At 40.9% G+C, this 17,844-nt stretch overlaps 1 protein-coding gene across 3 annotated transcripts in view; it reads left to right on the forward strand.

Annotated features, from left to right (window-relative positions):
* bmpr1aa (bone morphogenetic protein receptor, type IAa) overlaps positions 1–17,844 on the forward strand; it is a 69,626-nt gene that overhangs the window by 23,566 nt on the left and 28,216 nt on the right. For 2 of the 3 annotated variants that reach the window (XM_040140209.1, XM_040140208.1), the window contains exon 2: positions 1,859–1,972. The exons of the other annotated variant lie outside the window; for it this stretch is intronic. The gene's annotated coding sequence lies outside the window, so the exon portion shown is untranslated. The remainder of the gene's footprint in view (positions 1–1,858; positions 1,973–17,844) is intronic. 3 annotated transcript variants of the gene reach the window in all.

A 17,844-nucleotide genomic window follows, 5' to 3' on the forward strand; every position in this document is an offset into this window, starting at 1 on the left:
TGACGCAACAGCATGACCATTTTAGATAAGAGCTAGCATGTATGGCTAGCGTCACAACAGTGTGAAAGATGGACGGCAAGAGAGAGAAGGGAGAGAGGGAGAAGGTAAAAGAGAGAGGGAAAGAAGTAGAAGAAGAACAGAAAGGGAGGAAAGGAAGGGAGGACCGAATGCAGAGTGACTGCGGTCGTATTTAGGTTCCAGCTTGGGCTGAAGACACTCTTTTGAAACATCTGTCTTTGTTAACTGTATTTAGCCTCCGAAAATAAATCCATCTCTGCAGCTGTCCACCCTCCATCTTTGTCCAAGTGCTTTACTTTAATACTCGTATCACTACAAGTCCACACAAGCAGCCTGTGTTTAATATTCCCTCAGTCAAAAGGCACTTAATTGTATACTGCATGCGCTCGTTCTCTCCGGCTCTCTGCCTTTCTCCATTAGTCACTTCTTCACACACACATCCACACAAACATGCAGATGCGTGGTTTTACCACATTCCCCTGTGTGTGTGTGTGTGTGTGTGTGTGTGTGTGTGTGTGTGTGTGTGTGTCAGTCTGCTCTGGAGTTATCTATTCTCAAGATTTTTTTTTTTTAATGCACATCAGGTTTTATTGTATGTATTTTGTAAATAGTAAATACTATTTTACTTTGTGAAAGTTTAGATAACACTTAACAGAATAAAAATGTTTTAGTTATCAGAACATTTGACCTTTCATTTATTTATTTATTTTCATTTTGGGATCAAAACAGGGAATTGATAAAATTCAAACGATGCCCAACCCTAGTTAGGAGTTAAAGTCTCCAGTTTTGGTTTGTTAGTTTAGCTGCTGTGTGAACAGCGTCCTGTTCTGTCTGCAGTGTCTCTGCTCACACTCTAAAACTGCCGGCTGGTGTTTGACTCTCTGCTCTCTGAGAGTGAATATTAACTCACTCTCCTGACGTCTGCCTCCCTGACTAAATAAAGCCTCCTTTGAGGAGCTCTGTGCTGTCAAATAAAACGGCCTCTGTGTTAGAGGGGAGGAGGACGACACTCCGACTGTCAGCCACACTGCTCCACTTATCTCCTGATAAACAGCAACAAGCCACAGGCACACTGACATCAACACTGATCTAAGTATGGAGCAGACTCGTGCCCAGGAGTCCTGAAAAAGGTTCTACAAGTCCTTTAGGTGATTCTGTTGGTCCTTGAGGGGGCTTTGGTGGACTTGAGGAGATCCAAGAATCTTGGAAGGAGTTTTAGCCTTAAAAAAGGTTGCATTAGTCAGTGATGTGATGCAAGGAATCACTGATAGATGCAAAGAGTCAGCGTCAGGATGCGAGAAGACGGTGATAGGTTGCAGGGAGAAATAACAAGATTCAAGGAGAAATGACAGGGTGCAAGGAGTCACTGATAGGCCTTGATGTGGTTCAAGTGCTCGCCAATGAGGTTCCAATTAGGGCTATCATGAGCCGCACTATTGCGATTCCTCGCTATTGACAAGCCGACCACAGGGGATGGAAAGCAAACGCCACAACTGCTAGTTGGTTTAAACCTCAATGCGTGTGTATTGAATGTTAACCCCCTGATACCTGACAGCAGTAATTCTAACCACACACTTCACTCTCTGTTTCAGTTAGGGAGTTTGGAGTAGGTCCTTTTCCAGGAAAATGCCAAAATTGATTTTCCTGTTCCTGTCATCTGAACTTGAAGCTGTGTTTGTTCCAAGTGGCATAGAGACCACTCAGATAGGCAACATAACGATGGAAATGTTCCAGCAAAGTCCTGGAAAGTCATGCCTAAGTACTGGATGGATGTTCTCCCCAAAGTCCGATAAGTATTGCGGTGTTACAACATGTTTGTATCTTTGTCTCTGTATCTCAGGTTGGTGGCTGTCATGTTGGTCTGATCTGGCTGGCTTCCTCTGCTTCAAAACTACATTTCCCATGGAGCCGTGCACCGACACACACACTGTTCTACCATGGAGCCACCAGTCAGGTATGGAGAAACACTCTGCCTCAGTTCCCTGCAGTCAGCGTGTAACGTCTGCAAGATGTTTATTATGGTCACATGAAAAACATTACTAGTTGGCTCTCTGCTGCCTTTGAGTTACCCTGTGTCTCACACACACACACACACACACACAAACACACAAACAATTTTTTTTGTGCACGGGCACCGGTGATTACTCCTTAAAACTTGATTATACAATCCCCCCTCCCCCCTCCTGCTCTTTGAGGAGATTAACCTTTGACCCTGGGTTTAATACAGCACTGGCCAATCAGGAGGCTTCCTGGGTTTTAAATCCAGACTATGATTGGGTCATTTGAGCTGTCATCTCGTTTGATTAATAACCACAGTGCAGGAGAGCAGGAAGAGCGCTGATTACACGGAGCCTGGAGGCTGTGTCTGGATCTGTGTGCGTGTGTGTGTGATATAGGTAAAGTTATGCCTTGCAAAGAGAAAGTGTGTGTGTGTGTGTGTGTGTGTGTGTGTGTGTGTATCACAGATGGAGTGTTTGAGAAAAACGCTCCACCTGTGTCTGGAATGTGTGTTAGAGTTTATGTCTGTATGCGTGTGAAAGATGAAGTCATGCCTTCATATGAGGAAAGATTGTGTGTCCTTGCTTAGTAGGGCTGGGTGACATGGCCAAAAATATTATCTTTACATATTGATTGATATTGATAATTATGGATAAATACATTTGATACAATTAAAGAGGAAGAAAATGCCTTCATGTCTTTTGGGTAGTAAATCTGCATATAAACAAAAATTTTGAAGAAAACTCCACAGGGAACCTTTTTAATATGAAGTTCAGAGGACATATTCAGTTTAGGGCTGAATCCTAAATAAATCAAATAAAGGTTTGTAATGTCTCTAAACTCTCGTTTATTTTTTTTTATCAATAACTTGATTCTCTCTGAGCCGACATGGTTCAACATTTAAGCCTCAACAAGGCAACAGCAACAAGCTTTCAAGTATCCATCACACGAAAGATCAACCTATGCTTTACATATTGGCGGTTGCACACTGATGCTGACATGTGTATTTAGATTTATGAGCTAATTATAATGAAAAAATAAAAATATATGAATGGGGAAAAATGTGACTTGTAACGTGACAGACAGCGACTGGTCTGGTTCCTGTCAAAGACTCAGTGATGACTGAAAGGTCAGACAGGAGCGACTGGTGCTGGTTTCTGAACTAATGTTACCACAGAGGGTCGTTATGGAGCCTGTCTGCCAGAGCTGCAGTCTGGGAGCGTAGACTCTGTCTCTCTGTTTACTTGGTTGGGACGGTAACGTCACCTCCTCTCATGTTAGAGAAGGTTTGTTGTGTTTGTTGTGTTTCTTCATCGGCACACGTCGCTTTGTATTTTACAACAGATTTCACTCTGCTGTTTATCCAGCTTTAGAAGTTGGAACCATTTTTTTCTCGTGTTGTGTGGATGATTTACTTTCCTCACGGTTGCTCATTTTTTCATTTGCTGCATTTGTTTTTTGTTTAGTCCTACACGTGTCAGCTATGTGACCCTGTTGCTGTAACCTAATAGGGTGATTGTGCTGATGAGGGTTGTCCAAATTCAGAACGGGAACATTTATAGTAAAGTGCTCATCAGTTTATCATCATTAAAGTGGGAATTCTTTTCAAGGTCATTTTCAGCTTTACAGCTTAGTTTTCTGAATGTTTAAGAGCTGAAGATAGATACTGCGTCCCTTAAAAGTTTCCTCCCAGTTCACTGTTGAGGCTTTGAAACTCAGCTGTGGATTGTTTTCCGGTTCAGAACCAGTGTTGCAGTGACTTTACAAGCAAAAAAGTGAAACAATGCCAAATATTCTCTGATCGGAGCCTCTCAAATGAAAAGATTTGCTGCTTTTCTTCATCATGTGTCATTAGAAACTAAACATTTTTGGGCTTTTTAAAATCGTGAAAGTCTGAAAATGTCTAAGGTTTCTTGGCCTTCTGTTACTTTCATTTACAGGTTGTTTTTTTTTTTTTTTTTTTTTTAAATTTTAATTTCAGGAGTTTTTCAAAAGGTAAAATCTAACTTGTGATGACATTTGCAGGTCCTGTCTATCAGCTGTGATGAAATCAGTCTTTCCTGAGCAGTTCAACATAGTTGATGAGTTTTCTAGAAGTACCCGACTGTATGTTGAATTGAAGCAGATTGAGGCCTTTGTTCCAGACCTTCAAACAGAGCCGGCCAGTCTGCAGCACAAAATCACTCCCATATGTCCCCCAGCAGCCCCGCCCCCGCCACCCAGCACACTTCACTCACACACGGCAGCCCGGCTCAGATCAGATCGGCCTGGATCGTCTTACAGTGCAACCTGGCATACTGAGGGGGTTTGACTACACTGTGTTTTTAACTACAGATCATTTCAGACTGGAAACTATACAAAGTATCCGCAGAAAATTAAAGAGCCTAAAGGATCACAGCTGAAAAAAAAAACAAAACAGAAATGTCTGTTAATGATTATACCAATGAATTAAATTCCTGACCAATCAGAATAGTTCATGACATTAATGCAAAAAACCATACAATAATTTGCATAAGTTATTTATGATCCTGGCTGTGTGTTTGGGCTCGTTGTCCTGCTGCAGAATGAATTTGGGACGATCAGACGCCTCCTGATGGGACTGATGATGGAGAAGAACCTGAACATGTAAACTGGCTGAAAGTTTTGCACGATGCCTTATAAAAAGGAATTATTACCAGTCAGTTACCAGGGTATAAAGAGCATAGCAAAATCTCATGGTATATATCATCCTCATATCCCCAAATCCTACTTAAAAATAACTAGATATTCATTGAAGTCCTGTGCACCACAAAGAACGTAAAACAAACTCTTCAAAACAAATTTTGCTCAGTAAATTTATAAAGAATAGGGGATCCTTGTTTATATTCACAATTGAATTTGGTCTAAAATTCAGCTAAATTGTAATATTTTTTTTTTTTTTAAACTGTAGATCCCTGTTTTTCACACTGATAAGGTGGGCTGGTTGCTAACTGGTCATATGTTTATTAATTCATTGTCTGAAGCATTTATGCAAACTTTTGATGTAGTTAAAGAGAGATGAGCAACAGCATTCAAAGCAGAAAATCCTCTGTGAAGTGATTAATATGTAGAAACAAGCATGTAAGGTTGAGTGTTTTGCTGTTGATGTTATCTGTAGAGCTCAGTGAATACTCCCCCAGTGGTCGGCAGTGTTTGGATTCTGCTGTTTATCAGAGACTCTGCAGTCGGACCTTGAATTCCTCAGACACTCCTGTGACTGGTTTATGAGTCACTGTGGTTTAGCTTTCAGTCACAACTTAACTACTTCATCTTCTGTTCAAGTTTTGAAAATTACCAGAAATTAAGAAGCTCACTGAAAAAACGAGGTGAACATTTCTGGATGTCAGTGTTTGGAGCCAAAGTCTGCAGGAAGCAACCAGATAGAACTAAAGAACTTGGGAATCCAGTATCTGAGGTGATTAAATCCTATCCTATGCTGTCTGGTTGCATTATGGGAAATGTAGGATGCAGTGTTTTCGGAGTTTGACCCACGCTAGAGCCTAAAAGTCAGGATATCTGAGCTTCTGCTGCTTCAGTTCTCCCCATCCCTTTTTTCAATCTGTGTTGTGTGTCCCTCAGCTTTAGTGGATTTAAATCCTAAATCACTAAAGGACCCCTCTGATCTGACAGACACACGCTGTAACTGTTCTGACTTAAATCAAGCTGTTTTTCTGCTTTTAGAAGTTAGACTGAAGTCATAAGTTATCAAAGTTTTGACCCAGGGCAGACTCGCATAAACACACTGCCTGTGGCCTGGGCTGTAACACACATACACACTCAATAAAACACACCCCTCTTCTTGTGGTCTTACATCAGATGCCATTCTTCATATCTGAAGTTGCCACTCATCTCTTTCCTTTCAGACTCCTCGACTAGTTTAGGTGGAAATTTTGAGCACGTCAGCGTGAAACATCTGGACGTTGAAACACGGAAAATAAGTTGATTTCAGAGCCTTTACCCGATGGATTACCAGGTCCACAGAGAGCTTTAGCACTGTCTGTTTCTCCCTTTGCCTCTCTAGAGCAGAGCCCTTCAGAACATGCTTGTTACCTCATTGATAGTACAATATATCATTCGATCATCTAACCATCATCATCAAATTTCCACGTCACTGCTGTTATGTTATTATTATTATTATTATTATTATTTTTATTATTATTAACAACTGACCGTATTTGTCAGATACCTCATCAGAAAATACTGGACCACAAATTTAGGAGGGTTGCTGGGACACAGAGGCTCTGTACAGACCTGGCATAAACATGCGTCTTGGGTGATCTGATCACACGTGTATAGCTCTAAGTACGTCACTTAAAATTCGCTAAAATGCGTCTCAAGTGACCGCTTTTGATCGAATTTCACCTCTCCCACATTCTATATACAAATAAACACGTTACATCAATTCTGTCTGCAAAGACCAAGTGCGGTGTTGTTTTTAACCGGCGGGAGGCAGCAATGCACTTCCTGTGTCTTGTCTTCCAGAAATTAAAAGAAGAAGAAATTAAAACGATACAGACTGGGTTTAATCCTTGGCGTGTTCCAGACAAACCAAGTCGCCCAAGAGGTTTGATGCGCTCGCAATATCTCTCTATGGGCTTTTTTAAATTTTCAGACGTCGTGGACAAAGCCAACTTTCGTAATTTGAGTGGCTTTGTTTGTGAATGAGTTTATATGGTATGTCTGTTGAAATGTGCATAAGTGACCTGTTCCACCTGTTAATAATCCTGATCTATCATGCTTGTGCGGGGGGATAAAAAGTAAACACAACGGTGCTGTCTTGCTGTCGCTGCGTCTTAAACAAAGCGCTCTGGGATGCTTTCGCTTCAAGTGACCGTGCGTAGCAGTAGTTCTGCTGTGATGAGCCATCTCCAGTCCACGGAGCTTCTGTCTAAAACAGTCCCACACTCTGGATGCTCCTGTGCGAGGCTTCGTAGCTGCCGCTTGTTTTCTGGGGAATCCATGCTTTGACAGGGCGCAGCCATCTTTGATCACCCCAGCTCTGACCGACTGTCCTTTAATGTTGCTCTTTCTATGTTTTTCGGGAACCGCCAACCACTCATCCAAAAACTTTCAGTCGACACTGCACTTCCTTGGGTCCTCAGCAATTTACACTTGAAGTTTGAAATCGATTGGATGAGTGGTTGTCCCTCAGTTTTCTTGACAGACAGACAATGATTCCTCCATTTGTAGTTAGAAGCTTTCTCTCTGTGTTTCCGGCTTTCAGTTCCTTTCTGCTTTTGTGTAGCTTGTTCCCTTTTTTTTTTTTAAACCCTTTTGTTCATCCATAACTTTCTGTGCTTATGCACAAGTTTATTCTTCTTTCTGTGTTTTTCTGTTTCTTCTTTACACACGAGTATATACAAGTGCACAAGCTCACGAAAACATGCTCAGACAAACAAACAGGACCACCTATATTGTAGTATGATCCATGCACGACTCTGTGGCCTGGCTGTAGTTTCCAAGGCAACACGGTGGATAAAACCATCCGGCCTCCTTTCACGGAGTCCGGCCTCTGACCAGACCACCCACACACATGCACACTCATATACACACTGTTGCACGGGGCCAATATTCTGTCTGCTACAATTAGTTATATTTTTATTTTATTTTTTTATGTCTACGGGGAAAGTTGACTGAGCTCCAGTCTCTCCAGTTTCCACCCCCTCATACTGGGATCAGACCAGTGCAGCCTGCTGGCAGCTGCTGCAGTAGCTGAGGCAGAACATGACATTTTCTAAACAGAGAATCCACTAGAAAGAAACTTTCAGCATCAGAGTCTGATTGGCTCTGGAGGCTGTGCAGACTCTGCTGACCTCAGACTCAGGAAAGAGGATGGTTGGTTTAAAATGACTGACAGCACATGAGGGCGGGAACTGGACCAGCCGAGTGAGAGGAGGACGAGACTAAGTCGTCGGATTGTAGCTGTTGTTCTCACAGTCTGTCTGCATGGAGGACGCTATCAGAGCTGTGGTTTCCTGGAGTGTGAGAGTGTGTGAGTGTGTGTGTGTGTTGGGGTGTATTTTCCATTACCTGGTTCCAAGATTCCAGCAACGGTTGCAGCAGGAAGGGGGAAGGGGAAATGGAGTGGTATGGAGTGAATGGAGGAGGAGGGGGCTGGTATTGATAAGCAGCAAAGATCAGCTTACTGAGGCAGAAGATTTTGAACACGGGGCTGAAACCAGTTGTAGTAGTTGATTACTTAGTTAACAGAAGATTAATCGGCAGCTGTATTGACAATCGATTAATTGCTGGAGTCATTTATAAAGCTAAAATGCATAAAGTTGCTTGATCCTGCTCCTTAAGTGAAAGGAATTCCAGTTTTTCTCTGTTTTTAGATCATTGAAACCTGAATATTTTTGGGGTTTTGGACTGTTGATCTGGACTGAGGCCATCAGAAGACTTAACTTTTGGGTCCGGGAAACTGTGATGGACCAAATAACTAATCAATTTAATTTAGAAATCGTCATCAGATCAGTCAATAATGAAAACAATCAATAGTTGCAAGCCCATGTTTTATGATTGGTTAATTGTTTATTAGTTAGTTAACTATCAAGCACAATACTGTCTGAAGATTATGATGGGCTTTTCAACTTTTTTAAAAATTTACTTTTTTTTCCATTATGTTGCTGTTTTGCTTACATTTTAGAGTGTGAACGATGACAGAAAAACAAAACAGAACAGACCAATTGTTAATCAATTAATCTTTTGCTGCGACTTTAGGTGAAAAAGAAGCAGATTTAGAAGCAGAAGAAGATATTACATTAAATGTTTATTTTCGTCCTAAAGTTACTGTTAAAAGGCTTTAAGATGCTCATTTTGTTCTTGGTTTTAAATATTTCAGTATGAACCAGGATGTTCCGTCAGGAGGGGCTTACCTTTGGAGGGGGACGCCAGTAGACACAAACTAGTTGGATAACCTCCAAAATGTATAATCAGGTGTTTTTAAGTGCAAAAACGGCAAAAGCAAAACTATCTCTGACATGTATCAGTGAGAGAAAATGTAGGATTTTGATGTTTAAAATGTGCAAAAACGAATTTTTGAAATTAATTTAGCATTTAAGGACAAATAATAGAACAGTCAATGACACTGGTTGGTGTGTGTGTGTGTGTGTGTGCGTGCGTGCGTGCGTAATGTTAGTAGCTTTTCTTTGTTGTATGGGAAAGTACATTAAATCTATTTTAGGTTTACATTTTTTGCCTAAAAAGCCATTTGAATTAGTTTCAGCCCCACATTTGTTTTATGACAGGATTATCCTTCTGACCTCCTCCTTAAATTTTTCAAATTGATGAAGTAGAGAGTGGTTTTAGGTATCCGCAGCAGCAGCAGGACGTAACTGGTTTGACTGGGAAGGTTGTGTTGGGAACTCCTCAGTGTCCACTCCACTCATCAGTTTGATTTATGATCATAATGTTGTTTTTATGGTCTGAGTGTATTTGTTTTATGACTCGGCTGTAGGACAAAGGCGACACTGTGCCAGTGATGGATAGACCTGTTTCTATGGTGATTAGAGAGATTAAAAACACCTTCGGGGTCTGAAACACATCACACTGCTTTATTACTTTTATTACTTTGTGACCAGTCCGTTTGTCTATGTAGAGTCCGCAGTGGGGCCGAGCATTTCTGAACCAGGAAGGGTGCAGGTTTGAGTCTTACAGCATCAGTACCAATATTGATAGCTTATTCACAATCAGTAATTGGTTCATATTGACATAAACTAGCTGATATTGTGTGTCATTCATGTTCACTTTACGTGTCGGACCTTAAACTTGTAATGCCCCTGTAGATGCTGAGTAATCTGTGCTGCTGTACCACAAGAAATGAGGAGGGAAAATTGTTTAAGTAAATCTTCCTCCTCCAGTTTGGAGCTGCAGCTGCTCAGCAGATCTTCTGTTGGCCTCTAATGAAATTAGACTTCACTTCTGCCCACTCTCTCTTACACACACAAATAAACAAAATTAGATTGTGTGTGTGTGTTCAGCTAAACAGCTAAAACAAGGCTCAAATACTGCCAGGGGTTGGGGTTCAACTCCCTCTGAGATCACCAGAACCAAAACAGGTGTGGTGCTATGAGCCTGTGTGGCTTGACTAATTTAATTTAATTTAAATTAATGAGAGTCATAACTAGGGCTGAAACAAACGATTATTTTTTTTTTCATTTTTCCAGGTCCGACCAACAGTCCAACAGAGAATTTGGGATTTTTTTTTTCCTTAAATGATTGTTTTGTGTCTTTTATCTAAATAATTCATAATAGATTCCTTTTCTGTTTAATTTAATGTATTAATAATTTTTTGTTAATATTACCTATAAAATGTCAAAAACATCACAAGTTACAAGAACTGGTGTCTTCAGACCATTAAAAACACAAGTTTTGAATTTGAATTTATTCCATCATACAGGTCGTAATTTCTACCAAAGAGAATATTTGAAGTCAGTAGTTACCTATAATCTAATGGATGAATTAAGAAACTCTCAGTTGTGGGTTCATGCCAAACCAAGACGTTCCTACTTTTCTGTTGCTTTAGGGTGGTTTAAAAAATAATCTTCTAAATGTTGTGTCATTAGCAAAGTCCACTGTAGAAGAAGGGCATTTGAGATAAATTTAGGGATTAGATAAAGGACGATGATGGAGGAGAGGAAGATTAGTATGAAGGATAAACAGAGGCAGAAGATGCAGGGAGGAAGAGGCCCGCAGCGCGGCTCACCGTGGCTCGGGGTATTCTGGGTATTCTTATGCTAATCCTGCGCTGGGGATGAGGTGCAGAGCAGCCAAGCAAACAATGGCAGTGGAGCCAGAAAGTCTGGCCTGCAGTCTCCCAGGCCCTGAAAGGCATGTCGGGCAGGGCGCCGACACCAACGGGAGGCTGCTGCAGCACCCAGAGGCCCGCCTGCAAGGAGGGGCCCCTGGAGGGGACGGGAAACGGGGCCAAGATGGAGGGAGAGGAGAGGAGAAATGAGAAGCAGCAGGGAGAGAAGAGGAGCAGGAGGGAGTGAAATAAGGGAGATGGAAGACTGGGGAAGGGGGAGAGGGAGGAAGTAATGGAGAATGAAGGAAGAAAGAGGAGGCAAGTTGAGGAAGAAAAGGAAAGGAGTGAAAGCGGGACGGAGAGAGAACATAAGAGACAGAAATGAAGGGGAAAGAACTAATTTTAAATAAAGAGAGAAAAAGAGGAAATAAGATTCTGGAAAGGAAAGGTGATGTGGTGGAGAGACAGATGGAGACCAGGAAAAAGAGAACAGTCGAAACAGTATACAGATTTTATTCTAAAAGACATTTTCAGATTCCTCATTCAAGCGAAATAACAGTCTCCTGAACTGGAGATGGTTTTTATTATGCTACACTATGCTGGCCAAGTTTGGGCTGGAGGCGTCCAATAACATGCATCATAGGATGTGTGTGTTTTAGACTCTCACTCAGTTGTGGTCTGCCTTATTTGATGACTACATTACGGGTTTACCTCATTAATGTGCACAAATTAATAAATGTGTGTGTAGTTTGATGGATTGCTCATGTCTGCCGCTTCGGAGGCCTTTTCTTCCTTCAGATTGCTTTAACTCAGAGATTGCCACACTGTTTTTAAGTTGCTGCAATTACATCAAAAACTCGTGCTCCTTCTCAGAGTCCTAACTCAGTGAAATCTGAACACGCAGACATGATACACATAATAAAGGTCCATAAAACTGCTTAGGAATAATAGGAAAAAAATACGCTCCTTATAATGCAGAACTTGCCTGAGCATTGTCATGTTTTTAATTTTTCTTCAGTATCAAAGTAATTCACTGATCAGTGGGTACACTGCAAAAAAGAACTGCTAATAGCTAATACGGCATGCTTACTTTAATAGTGCCAGTCTGCCACAACGTAAAGAAAAATAAGCAAAAAGAAAAAGGTTTTAGTTGTAGTAGTTGTAGCCCACAGCTAACTGACTAACTCTATAGAAATGTTAAGATTTCTCCAAAACTCTCCAAAACTTCTCCAGAACATGATTATCCCTCAAGAAGAAGGAAGAAAAATCCTTTAATATGAACAATCAACAAACCCCTGCTCTACCTCAACAGCTAATCCAGTTTGTTAAGCAGTCATCAATCCTCCCCCTCAAGCTCACTGGTTGTCAGTGATTTCCTTGGAGGTAAAGTGTAGAATCACCATAGCGCACAAAAGTAACGTTAAAAAAAATGGGAAAGAATAGCTCATTAAGCCACTCAAGGTCCACTTACCCACATACTTGGGGGTTTTGACCGTATCACACAGTCTTCATTAGCAAGTAAGTTTGTTCACCACGTTACCTGAGCAAACTTCATCATTAAGACTGGGTGATAATCTAAGTCATCTATTAACAATTTCTCCATTTGATTTAGAAAAATATTTATTACTGTTTATGACAATAATAGAAAATTAAGTGGCAACTATTTTGATTATTGAATAATTGTATTAGTTATTTTTCATACAAAAATGCCAATCGTTTGTTCATTGTAGCTTCTCAAATGTGAGGATTTGCTGTAGTTTTCTTTTTTATATCATTGCAAACAGAAGATCTTTGGGTTTTATCCCGATGGCTGGACAAAAAGATGTTTGAAGACGTCGCTTTGAGCTCTGGGAGACTGTTTTGGACCTTTTTGCACTATTTTCTTACATTTTATCCACTAAATGATTCATCCGTAAATTGAAATCAGATTCACTCAAAGCAGTCACAGGCCAAATATGTTCATAACGAGACAGATGAAGCTGGGGATGAAACAGTAATATATAAAAACAAACAGAAAGGCAAACAGTCCATCCCAGCTACCCCGGTAATATTCTCCACCACCATCAGCACCGATCCCAATCTCCCTCATTACAGCATTTATTTGTTGAGCTCAGGAGCTGTTGGTCTCTGCCGGTCTTCCAATCAGGCCTCTGCATGGTTTATTTAGTCTGCCGCCATCCTTCCAGAGCAGGAACAGGAGACACATTAAGGCCTGATTGTTGATGTCTGGCCCCTGATGCTGCAGTCCATCTAGGGTTGAGGAGATGGGGGAAAGTATTAGGGGTGGATTATTAATGTCTGCACCTCTCCCACTACCCCCTCCCGAGCTAGGTCCAGTGTCAATTTACAGCGTTTTAACAGTTCTTCTAGGAGCTGAAAAGTTAATAAATCAGATGTGGACATGAGGAGCCGGACCTGCATCTGTGCTGCAGCACAGAGAGGTTCTCTGCAGAACAGCTGTACAACATTTTTATATTGTATAACCTTTTCCAAAAGATACTGGCTTTGGAGTATTGTCTCGAGACATCATAGGTTTAAGTAGTACTTAGTTCTTTGACGCCTTGGGGATCAGTCATGTGGAGGAGTGTAAGGAATTTTGCAGCGTATGTTGGTGTTTTTTAGTTTCTGAAAGCCCTTCATAGTAAAAGAAGACATATTTACTGTAAGAGAGCCCAGTTAGAATTAGAGGTTGTTAAAATTCCTCAAAATTTTTTAAACTACCAAACAAATTTTGTCTGTAGCAGCAAGCGTACACTCGGTCAAATGCTGGAAGTTTGCACTGAATACTTGATCAGATTCCTAAAGAGTAAATGAAATTTAGGTTTTTGCTGAGCTGTGATTTTACCTTTAATTTAGAAGTGTACTTTCAACTTGGCTGCACTGTGTTTGGAGCATACAGACAGCTTTAGTCTTGTTTACTAAACATTTTGCTCATTTTACACCGTATTTAAGCAAAAAGTGCTTGTGTGACATTTTGCTTTAAGAAGTTTTATTTCTCAAATAGAAGGAACACTGGGGAAAAACAAAAGCCGATGCACACAAATGTAAGGTGTTGATAAAGGTAAAAAGTAGCATAAAAGTACTGCAACTAACTTTTGGCTGGACTGCAACAGCGGAGCCAGCCCTAAAAACGGAAATATCCCACTGACTGACTGACAGGCAGCGTTGCCAACTTAGGGCGTTTGTCGCCATATATACTGACTTTTCAGATCCTTTAGTGACGTTTCTTCATACAGGCACCTAGCGACAAATCTAACGACTTTTTGGACAAACCTTAGCTGCTTTCTGTAGAAGGGAGTCGCTAATGTTGCCCCGTGAGCGAAAAGTCAGGCTTTCCCTCTACAGACAACACCTCTCTGTCTTTCATTCAACTGACCACACGGCAGCTGACACAGACCTGAATGAGCCTCTAACTTTCTCTCTGAATGATCATTTTACAGGTAAATAGAGCCGAAGTCACAGCGCAGCTGGTTTCTTTAACTCATGTTGATCCTGTCGAATGATGTCACGGTTATAAAATCAGGATTTTAGCAGCAGATCAGCAGCTTGGAAACGTCTTGGAAGTGACCGCTGGTTAACGTGTTCCGTCGTCTGAAAACAGAAAAACTTAAATGAGAGAAGCTTTATTGGGAATTCAGCTGTATTAAATTACAGTTTATGTGAGATCAGAGAGTAGGAGAGAAGCAAACGGATACAGGGCGAGTCCAGCCATACGTAATTTTTTGACCTACCTCGTTAAAACAATTTCCTGATTAATTGTTTATAAAATGTGCAAAAATAGTCAAACCATAACTACGGTGACCTCTGCATGTCTTGTTTTGTCTTTTTTTGCCAAATAAATTCAAAGAAAATCAGCAAATCTTGACACCTGAGAAGCTGTAACCATCAGATGTTTGCCCTTTTTGCTTGATAAATGACTGAACTGATTAATCAGTTATCAAAATAGCTGCTGATTCATTTACCGTCAATCAGAAAATTGTCTCAACTCTCCATCAAACTTCTTTCTTGACCTTGAAAATAGTAGTTTGACCCAAAAAAAAAAAAAAAAGGTTTCTAAAGTCTCTAAACTCACTTGGTGGTTGAAAGTTCCCAAAAAATCTTTGTTTTTTTTGTTTTTTTTTTTGGTCATGTATCAAACCAGTTACATTTTTTTCCTGGCAACAGTATTGAAGAATAGCTAATGATAGCCCTTCTGGGAATTGAACCTCTAACCCTTGCAGTGTTAATGCCTTGCTCTGCATTAAAGTGGCCAAAACAAATCCAAAACAAACCCATGGGCTGTAGTTAGAAAGGAGACTAATCCTTGTAATAATAAAAGTAATAACAACATAACATAGTGTGTTCCCTTAATTGAACTCCTCATGCAGACTGTTGTAGGAGCCACCAGCCATGGCAATGTAATATAATTTTACATAATAGTTTTTATAGCCGGTTATGTCTCCAGTCAAATGAAAAGTTATTATACCCAGAAGCAGAAAGCGTCCATAAAAGCCTTGAAAGGGCTCTGTTCCTTCTACGAGTCTTGACCAACTGCTTGGGTTTCAATCCCACCAAATTTCCCTAGAGAGGTGTGGGGGGGGGTGGCGGGCGGGTATGGCTCAGCGGTTCCCTATAAGGGCGGGTTACCCTTTACAGGTGGGACCGCTAACAATACCTCCTCTCATTCCCCTCGCGCTGAATGTCCCTCCTCCAAGGCTCTGATGTCATGTCCAGCTAGCCAGAGCAGCTACACTACATTAACCCCCGTTAACTGAGGAGACGGCTAGAGGAGGAGGGAGGCATGACAGGAAGGACCATTGGACACAGGTGGTCTTTGAAGGGAAAGGATGGAGGTTTGAGTCCCGAAGCAGCCAGTACACATCAGACTGGCATGAGGGAAAGTCTCTGTGAGTGAGAGCTGATTTATATCAAACCTTTATTAATATTGAGCACCTTTTGTATGTACATCCACTTGTACCTTCATTTGTATCAAACCTTTGTTCATATTGGTGCTGAATTTATTAGTTTATTAATTGATTAGTTGATTTAGAAGAGGAATCGCCACCGTTCCAAGACAATAATTCATTATTTAGGTAGAGTAAATGTAATTGCTACATAGCCCACTCCAGTATATTTTACAAATACCAACCTGTACAAGAGCGATCAAGCAACATACGTGTCTGCCCTCAGTCCCTTCTCTGCTTTCGGTTCTCACCGACGAGAAAGAGCCGCACCAGTGCTAATCTTCGTTTGTCCTCGCCGCTGATCGCTTTCTCTTTTAGACTGTAATCCTTCCTCCGAACGCAGAGTTTCTTTTTTGTCTGGAGCATCAGAAACTTTCCTAGGTTTTACCGCCATAGGCTCCGCCATACTCCTAGTATCCAGCTGCAGCCTGCCTCCTCCGTCTCCGATGCTACTGTTGCTCCCCCTTCTTCCGCACTGGCAAATCGGTCTTTGCTGCTTGACGTAATGTCGGAATGTCGCCATGGACACCAGATTTAAAACTACGAAATACAGACGTTACCTGGCGCGGATAGGCTTAATCAGCATGTGTGCACTCGTTTGGCAAGGGATTGAATGTAACGGATGTTGATTTATATGTCAAAGTCCGGAACTCCAGCTTTAAGGTGTTTATCAGGGGAAAATTCTATCTCTGGTTCCAGCTTCCTCTTTGTGAAGATTTTCTCAGTGTTATATCATTGATTTTTGGACTGTTGGTCAGACAAAACAAGACGTATGAAGACGTCACCTTCAACCTTTGACAGACATATTTTTACTGTTTTGTGACATTTCATAGACAAAACTGCTGATAGTTATTTTCAGAACATAACTGAGTGCAGTTATCAGAAGTTGTTGCAAAAAATTGTTACCACAAGTTTCAAAATTATGTTAAATCAGTGCATAATGATGAACGCTAAGTCAGCGCTAAGTTTTCTGTTCTGCAGTGGTGGGAGAAGAATTTAGATGCTAAAGTCCAGCATTCAAAATCCCACTTAAGTAAAAGTACAGAAGTATCATCAGTAAAATGTACCCAAAGTATCACGGTAAAAGGACTTCATCTAGTTCCACTATCAAAGTAAAAGTCCTTCATTGTGCAGGGACCTGTGTCCTGTGACTGGTCTCTGATTCTCTTTGATGCGATCAGATCATTGATCCTGAGTCACGGAGGCTTCAGCTGCGTTTTACTGTTGGAGCTGCTCCAGGTGGAGCTGCTTTTAGCTACGTCAAGGACAGGGAGAGAGTTCAGTCCACTGGTTCCCAACCCGGGGGTCGGGCCCCTCCAGAGGGTCACCAGGTAAACCTGAGGGGGCGTCAGATGATTAAGGGACAGAAAGAAGAGGTTTGATACAAAAGTCTAATTTCTATTTTTGAACTTTGAAGTAAATGGAATAGCTAATCCAATCTTTGCTTTTTCTGAAATATCGGATTATTTTACCTCTATGATTATCAATAGTTACTTAAATGAAACCATGTGAGAAAAGGAAGTTGGTGGAACTGCTAAGAACTAATGGACATTTGAAACATAAGAAGGAGACTAAAAAATAGTTTGTTTTTTGTTTTGTTTTTTTGTAATAGCATCAAAAGTCAAAAAGGTTAGAAAACACTGGCTTAATCATTAACAATCTGTTATATTTTGTAAGATTATCATAGTTTTTTGTGAGTGTGTGTGTGTGTGTGTGTGTGTGTGTGTGTGTGTGTGTGTGTGTGTGTGTGTGTGTGTGTGTGTGTGTGTGTGTGTGTGTGTGTGTGTGTAAAAGTGTAAAAGTGTAAAATCTTTATCTGAACAGTAACTCATAAATTTTATAAAGATTATGGTTTAGACCTGTTCTACATGAAAAGTGCCCTGAGATAACTTCTGTGGATGATCTCATGTCCCAGAAAACTTAACCTACCATGAACATCATAAATTTAGCAGTCAGTGTGTGAAGATGAGCAAATTTCATACCTTTTTTGATTCAGTAGCCTAATGGGGCAAAAATACATTTCTCTACAGTTCAACAGTACGGTGGAAAAATTAACCACAAATTTGAAATTGAGTGTTTCACAGAGAATTTTTAAAGTGGCCTTAAAGTAGTGGTTATTAA

The sequence above is a fragment of the Xiphias gladius genome, chromosome 11 (genome assembly GCF_016859285.1).
Source record: "Xiphias gladius isolate SHS-SW01 ecotype Sanya breed wild chromosome 11, ASM1685928v1, whole genome shotgun sequence".
Taxonomy (NCBI): domain Eukaryota; kingdom Metazoa; phylum Chordata; class Actinopteri; order Istiophoriformes; family Xiphiidae; genus Xiphias; species Xiphias gladius.